Here is a 9823-nt window from a genome sequence, read left to right on the forward strand (position 1 = left end):
AAAGAAAGAAAGAAAGAAAGAAAGAAAGAAAGAAAGAAAGAAAGAAAAAGAAGAAGAAGAAGGAAGGAAGGAAGAAAAGAAAGAAAGAAAAAGAAAGAAAAGAAAGAAAAAGAAAAAGAAAACTAGCAAACCCTGAGGTGGGGGGAGAAGGAGAATCTGATTTCCAGAGTTACTACTAAGGCATACAAAGAAACAGGAACACAAGGTTAATTCAAACATAATTAACTGACAGAAGCTGTCCCCGAGGAAACCCAGATAGCAGAATTACTAGAAAAAGACTTCAGGCCATCTATATTAGATATATGTTTTACCCTTATATACTAAGTGAAAACATGGGCAAAGAACTAAATGAAATCATGAAAACAATATATGAACAAAATGAGAATATCAACAAAGAGATAGAAATTATAAAAAGGAATTAAACAGAAATTCTGGAGCTGAAAAGCATAATGACTTAAATATTCATTAGAGAGGTTTGACATCAAATTGGAGCAAAAAGAAAGAATCAGAGAATTTTAAGATAAAATGATTGGAAGTACTGAGTCTGAGGAGTGGGCAGTGGTAGAAAGAGTGAAGAAAAGTGAACAGATCATAAAGGACTTATGGAACACTATTAAATGGACAAACTTATATTATGGGAATTCCAGAAGGAGAAGAGAGCAAAGGAGGTAGAATAATTATATGGAGAAATAATGACTGAAAATTTCTCAAATTTGAGGGAAGACATGAAGCTACACATCCAAAAAACTCAATAAATCCCAAATAGGATAAACCTAAAGAGACTGATAGGGAGGCATATAATTAACTTGTCAACATCCAAAGACAAAGAGAAAAATCTTGAAAATAGCAAGAGAAAAGTAACTTTTCACATATAAGGGATTTTCCGCTGATTTCTCATCAGAAGCCATGGAGGCCAGACAGCAATGGAATGATTTATTTAAAATACTGAAAGAAAAACACCTGTCAACCAAAATTCTATATCTGGTAAAACTGTCTTTCAAAATTGAGAAATTAAGACATTCTCAAAATAAATAAACAAAGGCTGTGAGTTTATTACCATTACCCTTGCTCTCCAAGAAATTCTAAAGAGGGGTTCTTCAGTATGAAATGAGAGATTTTAGACAGTAGCTTGATGTTATATGAGATCTCTAGTAAAGGGAAATATAGGGACAAATATGAAATCCAGTATTGGGGCACCTGGGTGGCTCAGTCAGGCGTCTGCCTTCAGCTCAGGTCATGATCTCAGGGTCCTGGGATTGAGCCTTGTGTAGGGCTCTCTGCTCAATGGGGAGTCTGCTTCTCCTTCTCCCTGTCTCCTGCCTCTGTCTCAAATAAATAAATAAAATCTTTAAATAGAATTAAAAAATCCAGTACTAGTGCAGTTTTGGTTTGTAATTCCACTTTGAATTTTCTATTATATCTAAAAGACAAGTGTATAAAAATGATTATAAATCTGTTTTTGGGGACACAATGTATAAAGATGTAATTTGTGACATCAGTAACATGAGGAGTGATGAAGTTGGATCGGAGTATGTGGTTGTATGTGGTTGAAATTGACATCAGTTCAAATTAGATTGTTGTAACTACAGTATGCCATAAGTAATCCCCATAGTAATTACAAACAAAATATAAACATACACAAAGGAAATGAGAAGGGATTCAAAACACATCATTACCAAAAAAAAAAAAAAATCAAGTAAACACAGAAGAAGGCCTTAACAGAAGAAATGAGGAGGAAAAGACCTATAAGACATACAGAAAAAAATAAATAAAAATGGCAGAATTATTTCTTTGTTGGTAATTTTTTTTAAAGATTTCATTTATTTGACACAGAGAGAGAGGGAGAGAGAGAGAGTGAGCAAGCACAAGCCGAGGGAGAGAAAGAAGTGCATCTCCACTGACTAGGGAACCCCATGCGGTGGGACTCGATCCCAGGACCCTGGGATTATGACCCAAGCTGAAGGCAGCCACTTAACCGACTGCCACCCAGGAGCCCCTCCTTGTTGGTAGTTATTTTACATGTAAATGGATTAAATTCTCCAAAGGCATACATTATGCTACACAATAAAGAAGGACTGGATAAAAAGTCTGCCATACACTTATTACAGTATGTCTCCAATCTTACACTGCAAAGATCCTAAGAAACAAAATAAAATGTAACTATTAGAAATGTGATAAAACATTAAAATTAAAGATACAGGCTTTAGAAAACACATAGGTTGACAGATTGGACAAAATAGATACAAACTGTATGCTATCTACAAGGTACTCACTTTAGATTTAAAGAGGCAAATAGGTTGAAAGTGAAAGAATGGAAACAAATATCCCATGCAAATAGTAAACAGAAGAGAACTGGGGTGACCATACTATGATTATACAAAGTAAACTTTAAGTCAAAAACTGTTATAAGAGACAAAAAATGTCAGTTCACAAAGATGATATGCAATTATAAGTATATATGAGCCGAGCATCAGAGTCCCAAAATACATAAAGCAAACACTGACAAATTGAAGAATAGAAAGCTCTACAGTAGCAGGTTTTAATATCCCATTTTCAATAATAGATGGAGCAACCAGACAGAAGATCAATAAGGAAATATAGGAATTAAACAACAGAATAGACCAACCAGATCTAACAGCTATGTACAGAACACTCCACTAAGTAACAGCAGAATACACATTTTTCTTAAGTGTACATGGAACATTCTCCAGGATGGACTGTGTGTTAAAACACAAAATAAGTATTAATAAATTTTAAAAGACTGAAATCATACAAAGTACCTTTCCTCATCATAATTCAATAGAACTAAAACTCAGCGACAGAAGGAAAACTGAAAAATCTGCAAATATATGGAAACTAAATAACATACTCTTAAACAATCAATGGATCAATAAAGAAATCACAAAGGAAACTGGAAAATACCCTGAGATGAACGAAAACAAAAACACAATACTCTGAAGCTTATGGAATGCAGTGAAAGAAGTACTTAAAGTGAAATTTATACAGGGCGCCTGGGTGGCTCAGTCGGTTGTGTCTGCCTTCTGCTCAGGTCATGATCTTAGGGTCCTGGGATTGAGCACCACATCGGACTCCTTGCTCAGTGGGGAATCTGCTTCTCTCTCTCTCTGCCCCTTCCCTCCTCTCTCTCTTTCAACTCTCTCAAACAAATAAATTTTTAAAATAATAAAAGGGAAATTTGTAGCATTAAACATATAAATCAGAAAAGAAGACAGATCTCAAATCAATAACCTAACTGCACACCATAAGTGTGGAGTTAGGAACTGGAGAAAGAAGGAACTGGAAAAAGAAGAGCATACTAACCCCAAAACGAGCAGAAGGAAAGAAATAATAAAGATTAGATCAGAGGTAAATAAAATAGAGAATAAGAAAAACAATGGAGAAAATCAGCAGAATCAAAGTTTGGCTATTTGGAAAAGATCAACAACATTGCCAAGGTTTTAGCTAGACTGACTAAGAAAAAAAAAAGAAAGTAGACCCCAATTATAAAAATAAAAAATGAAAGTGGGAATATTACTACTGATTTTACAGAAATAAAAAGAATTATAAGAGAATACCACGAATAAGCATAAACCAACAAACTGGGATAACCTAGATGAATAGGACAAATTTTTAGAAACATGTATATACCAAAATGGAATCATGAAAAAATAAAAAAATCTGATTAGACCTGTAACTAGTTGGAGACTAGTTACTAGCAATCAGTAATCAGAACGTCCCGACAAAGAAAAGCTCAGAGGGCTTCACTGGTGCATTAGGCCAAACATTAAAAGAAGAATTAACACCACTTCTCAAACTCTTCCAAAAACTGAAGTGGAGGGAACATTTCCAAAGTCACTCTATAAGGTCAGCACTACCCTGACACCAAAGCTAGACAGAGATACCACAATAAAAGAAACCTACAAACCAGTATCTTTTATAAATATGGATGCAAAATCTTCAACAAAATACTGGCAGACTGAATTCAACAACATATTAAAAGGGTTACACACCATGACTACGTAAGATTTATTCTCAGATTACAAGGATGTTACAATCTATGAAAATCAATCAGTGTAATGCACTACATAAATACAATAAAGGTGGAAAACACAATCATTTCAATTGAGGCAGAAAAAGTATTTGACAAAATGCAAAATCCTTTCATGATAAAAATACTCAATAAACTGTGACTAGAAAGAAACTTCCTCAACATGACAAAGGCCATATATGAAAAACCATTAGCTAACATTACGGTGAGAGACTGAAAGCATTCCTCTAAGATCAAGAACAAAGCAAGAATGTCTACTCTCACCACTTCTATTCAACATCTTATTGGAAGTTCCAGAAGAGCAATTAACCAAGAAGAAAAAAGGGCATTTAAACTGGAAAGTAAAAAGTACAATTATCTCTATTTCGGATGACTTGATATTACATGTAGAAAACTCTAAAGATTACACACACACATGACCTGTTAGAGCTAATAAATAAATTCAGCAAAGTTACAAGATACAAAATTACCACTAAAAAAATCAGTTGCCTTTCTATTCACCAACAATGAGCAATCCAAAAAGGATATTAGAAAAACAATTGTGCTTATAAAAATATAAAATATAATAAAACACATAGAAATACTTTTAACTGAGGAGGCAAGAAAACTTTTTGCACTGAAAATTACAAAACATTGCTAAGAGAAATAAGCAAAGACAAATAAATGGAAAGCTATCCCATATTTATGGGTTGGAAGACAATATTGACAAGATGAAAATACTACCCAAAGGAAATTACAGATTCAATGCAACCGCTATGAAGATTTCAACAGTTTTCTTCACAGAAATAGAAAAACTTATCCTAAAATTCATACAGAATCTCAGGGAGCCCCAGATGTCAAGAGAACCCACAAAAGAACAAAGTCGGATGACTCACACTTCCTGATTTCAAAACTTTCTATAAAGCTACTGAAATGACCACAGTGAAGCATCAGCATAAGGACAGATATATAGACCAAGGGAATAGAAAGGAAGGCGGAAATAAATCCTTGCATGTATGGTCAGTTGATTTTCAGCAAGGGTGCTGAGACCATTCACTGGGGTAAGGGACAGTCTTTCAACATACAGGGCTGGGAAAACTGGTTATCCACATGCAAAAGAAAGAAGCTGGACCCTTACCTTACACCACATACAAAAATTAACTCAGAATGGATCAAGAACCTAAATGTAAGATCTAAAACAATACAATTCTTAGAAGAAAGCATGGAACAAAGTCTTCACAACATTGGATTTGAGAACGATTTCTTGGGTATGACATCAAAAGCACAGGCCACAAAAACAAAGTAGACAAATGGAACTACATTAAACTTACAAACTTCTCCTTGTTAAAGGAAACAATCAACAAGTGGAAAGACAACCCACAGAATGGGAGAAAATACTTCCAGATTATCTATCTGATTAGGAATTTACGTGTTAGTTGTACAACATAACAACAAGAACACACCACCACTGAACAGAATACTTACAGTGGTTAAAACAGTAAACTTTATGTTTTGTATATTTCACTACATTAAAAAGTCATGTAGCAGCTTCTTCACCGCTCTCCCGACTTTCAGGGACTTTCTTCCTCCCTTTTTAGTGCAACTTAAATGCCTCAATTTGTGTTTGGAATGAGGCAGCTTATAAATTAGGAAATAAATAATAATTCTGTCTACATGGCCAGATTAACTGTCCCAAAGTAAAGCCTTGATAATGTTGTTATACTAGTTATGAGATTTCAGTGGTTCCCCACTGCTTACAGGGTAAAATCTAAGTTCTTTCTGATTTGTAAACTGGTTTCTGTTTATCCTTTCTCCACAAGCCCCCACTGTGTCCGCTGCGGCCAGATAATGTCCCCAACATACACCCCCAGGTTGCTGCCCTTCTCCTCCTCCCCTGTCTCAATCCCAATCCAGCCTCTTGGGCTATCTTGCACTCCATCTCCTTCAAGAAGCTCTCTCTGAAATTCCTCACACTGACAAGTCATTTCTTTCCCCAAGAGCACACGTGTGCTCTGTCTGCGTAGCCATGGTTTAGTCCTTCACACAGACTTCCTGGCTGGACTTTGAGCACCGTGCCCTGTACATTTGTATTTCCCGCACTTCCTAACTTGGCATCTTGTTATCTGACCACCTGGCTTCCAGAGAAGTTTTTTCAGTGGCGTTTCTGGGAATGTCATTTTCAAAATTTCAAAATGAGAAGACTGAATTAGATGATAATGAAGGTCTCTTGAGCTTTAAGGGTCCCTGCTTGTTTGCATGAAAAACAGGTCAAAGCCTTAATCCACCCGAGCCACTTGTCTTCATTTAAACAAGAGTGTCCTGAGCAGGGCTGGCCTGCTGGTGAGTTCTTGGGGTCTTGCAGGCTACTGCTTAGCCCACAGCCTATGGATTAATAATATCTTCTCACTGGACCTGGCCTCTTTTTTTCCTAGTGTAATCTTTTTCTAAAATGCTATAGGAGTATTTCTGTAGAGATTGCTCAAAAACAAATTCTAGAGACTGTATGGTGGAGACTTTAGGGTGGCCTTTGTGACTCCTGCATCCTGGTGTCCCTGACCTTGCATAATATCCCATAAGTGCAAGTGGTACTGTGCTTCTGTTAGAATATGACAAAGGTAATGGATGGTCACTCCCATGATTAGATTACATTACATAAGACTCAGCAAACTGGGGCTAGAGACTCTCCTTATGAGCTTAAGGAACGATGCAGCCATGTTGGAAGAGCTCACATGGGGAACTGTGGGTAGCCTCTAGGACCCAAATGTGGCCTCCAGCCAGCAACCAGCATGGAGCTGTTGGCTATCTAGTCACGGAAAGTGCCTTCTGCCAACAACCTGAATGAGCCTGGAAGCACAGTCTTCCCCACTTGAGCCTTCTGATGAGAATGTGGCTCAGCCACCACCTTGACTGCAGCCTTGTGAAACAGAGGACTCAATCCAGATTCGGGACCAACAGAAACCGACATAATAAATGCGTGTTGTTTTAAGCCATTAAGCTTGTGATAATTTGGTGTATAGCATAGGAAACCAACACAGATTGGGTTTGGCTAATACACAGTAGCTGAGAAATGGAATGTTCTTAAAGAAATCTGACTGGACTTTCCAGCTTTACCTTAGAACCCAAGAACCCTGAGGAGGTGGGTTGCAGTGGGCCATGTTCTCATGGTGTTTGCTTTCTAATCATGAACTCATCTATCTAAGAGTCCAGTGTGTGAATACATAGGAAGACAGACTGTGTTTATAGGTAGAGCCCAGCACGGCAGTTCCTGTAGAATGGGATATGATGAAAATCCAGATTCGGTCCTCCCTTCCCACCCACAAACATGCTCAGGCACCAGTTTTCCAATGGAGTCTCTAGGGGTGATGTTATTGAGGAACAGTCTTAATTTCAGTCTCAAATCAGTGATAAAACCAGATAAAAAAATTTCAAAATAAGTTGTCTTAATACCTTTAAGCAATTAAAACAAGATACAATGTTTAATGAATTCTTGTTAGACTTGCTTTTATGATTAGATAAGCACACTTTATAATTAGCACAGTACTTGCTGAAATTCAAATGGGAGCCTGGAGATTTTCGTGTTTTTTTTTTTAAGATAGACTACACATTATCACTAATAATTTAAAGTCTCCTTTAAATTATTAGTTTGTGTTTCAAGAGACAGATATGGCCAAATGGCGGGCCCTCTCTAAATAGTCACAAATGTCAAAGAAGTTGGATACAAATGATGAAACTTTTACTGGGCGCTGGAAAGACAGACATGAACCCCATCGTGCCTCCCGGTGGCCCTCCGCAATGCTGCCAGAGGTCACAGAAGAGGGAAGGGCTTGAGTGTGTTCTCTGTCTGGAGCCAGGAGGGAGCACTGCCAGCCTTGGGCTGCCTGCCTTGATAGAATCTAACATTTCCTCTTTCTTCCCTTAGACAGCCTTCCATGAGCAGCCCCACAGTCCACGGGGGGTGGAGGTAGGACTGAGGGGGTACCAAATGGCCTTAGGTTAATCAGATCCTTTACAGGAGAGTCTTGACGTTTGACACCAAACCCAAGTCCCTCAGAAAATGTTGGCAATTGGAGTTACGAGGTCATGTTCCTTGACTAAGACAGTGAGGGGGTGCAATGCTGGGCTCTGGGTCTTGGTTTGTTTGTCTGTTGGATGAGGATGCTTCCCCTCCCTTCTTTCACTATCACTCTGGAAACCACAAAAACAATGCAGAATGCCCCACACTGTCGCTCTCGAGCAGGGAGCCAAACTGTTCCCTGCAGCATCAGGTCAGCACCTTGCCTTGGAAGAGTCCATGTCTTACCCACGGCAGGGGTGAATTACAGCCGAGAGAGGAGCTAAAGCTCAGTTTTTGCCAAAACTCACTGCAGGACTGCCTTTCCTTCCAGAAGGTCTGACCTCCAAGGCCAAGGTCATGAAGGGTTGGTAAAATGCCGCATTCTGAGAAGAAAGGGAAGGGAGTGGCCACCCCATCTAGACTTGCATTGGGAGGACAGAGCAGCCCATTCCTGCCCAGGATGCTGTTCTTCGCCCCCAGGCATTCCTGAGGTCACCAAGCCTCTGTTCCAAGGAGGTCCCGCAGCGGGAAATGAAGGCAGCACAACTCAGGGCTGGGCACTACTCCAGCAGAGAGAATCCTGCATCCTGGGCCCCGCTGCGAGCCGTGTGACCTGGTAGTGGATCTCTGAGCAGCTCCGGGCTGCAGCCTTCTCTCTGTTCCCCACCGGCATGTCAAGTTCCTGGATGTGTCCCCGTGTGTCCCTGAGTGTGGCATCACAGTAGGATCTCTGATGATAAGGATGGGAGTCTAGTTTTTCCATTTCTTATATTCGGGAGGATTTATTTGGCTGCATGTGAAAGAGATCCCAAATAACAATGGCTGAAACAAGATCAGATTTCTTTCCCTCTGCTGTAAAAGTCTGGATGTAGGCACTTTAGGGCAGTATGGATGGTCCACTCAGGCTCTCCAGGCCACCTGCTCAGCCACTGGCGGGGCGGCGGGGGGGGGCGCGGTTCTGCAACTCCAGGTCCAAGGTGTATCAATGTCCTCACAGCAGGATGGAGGACACTGGGAGGAGGGGCATGACCCTTTCTTTAAGGGACATTGTCCCAGATGTTGCACACATCTCTTCTTCACACTCCATTTGCTATAGGAAGGCAGAGAAATGTGGCCACAAACCAAACCCAGGTGAATATCGACAGATCTGTTACTGTTGGAATAAAGAGTGAATGATTAGTGAGGGGACAACAGTCAGCCTCCACCACATTTGTTTTTTCATAAAATTTCTACGCTATCAATTTCATAAAATTTCAAAATTCTTGGTAATAACAAATTAAGTGATACAAAGATATGTAAAGAAAGACTTTTCTGCACCCCCCCAACACCTGGAACTCATATTAACAGTTTGATGTACATTCTTTCACGCCTTTCTTGAGAGTCATTAAAAAATATGCAAAGTTTTCTGTCTCCCTGCCCACTCTTAATTTTTTTAATGAGATCATTCTATACACAATATTTTCTACAATTTGCTTATTTCCAATACATAATGAATCTGTTTATTGGTAACTACATGTGGCTCTAAGCTGTTATTTTTAATAACTGCACATCTCATAATATGGATTTCTTAGTTGGAGGCACTAAGATTTCTTCTACCACTCCCCAGTGAGATATATAGCTTATTTCCTTTTATTGTCACTGTAAATAATGTTGCAAGAAACAACCTTGTCCACACATCCTTAGATAGTTCTTTTTGTAAGATACTTAATTAAAGGATATGTACAACTAAACTTGCAAGAGAT

Source organism: Callorhinus ursinus, unplaced genomic scaffold, assembly GCF_003265705.2.
Source record: "Callorhinus ursinus isolate GAN/ISIS: 27379988/994484 unplaced genomic scaffold, GSC_fseal_2.0 scaffold62, whole genome shotgun sequence".
In the NCBI taxonomy this organism is placed as follows: domain Eukaryota; kingdom Metazoa; phylum Chordata; class Mammalia; order Carnivora; family Otariidae; genus Callorhinus; species Callorhinus ursinus.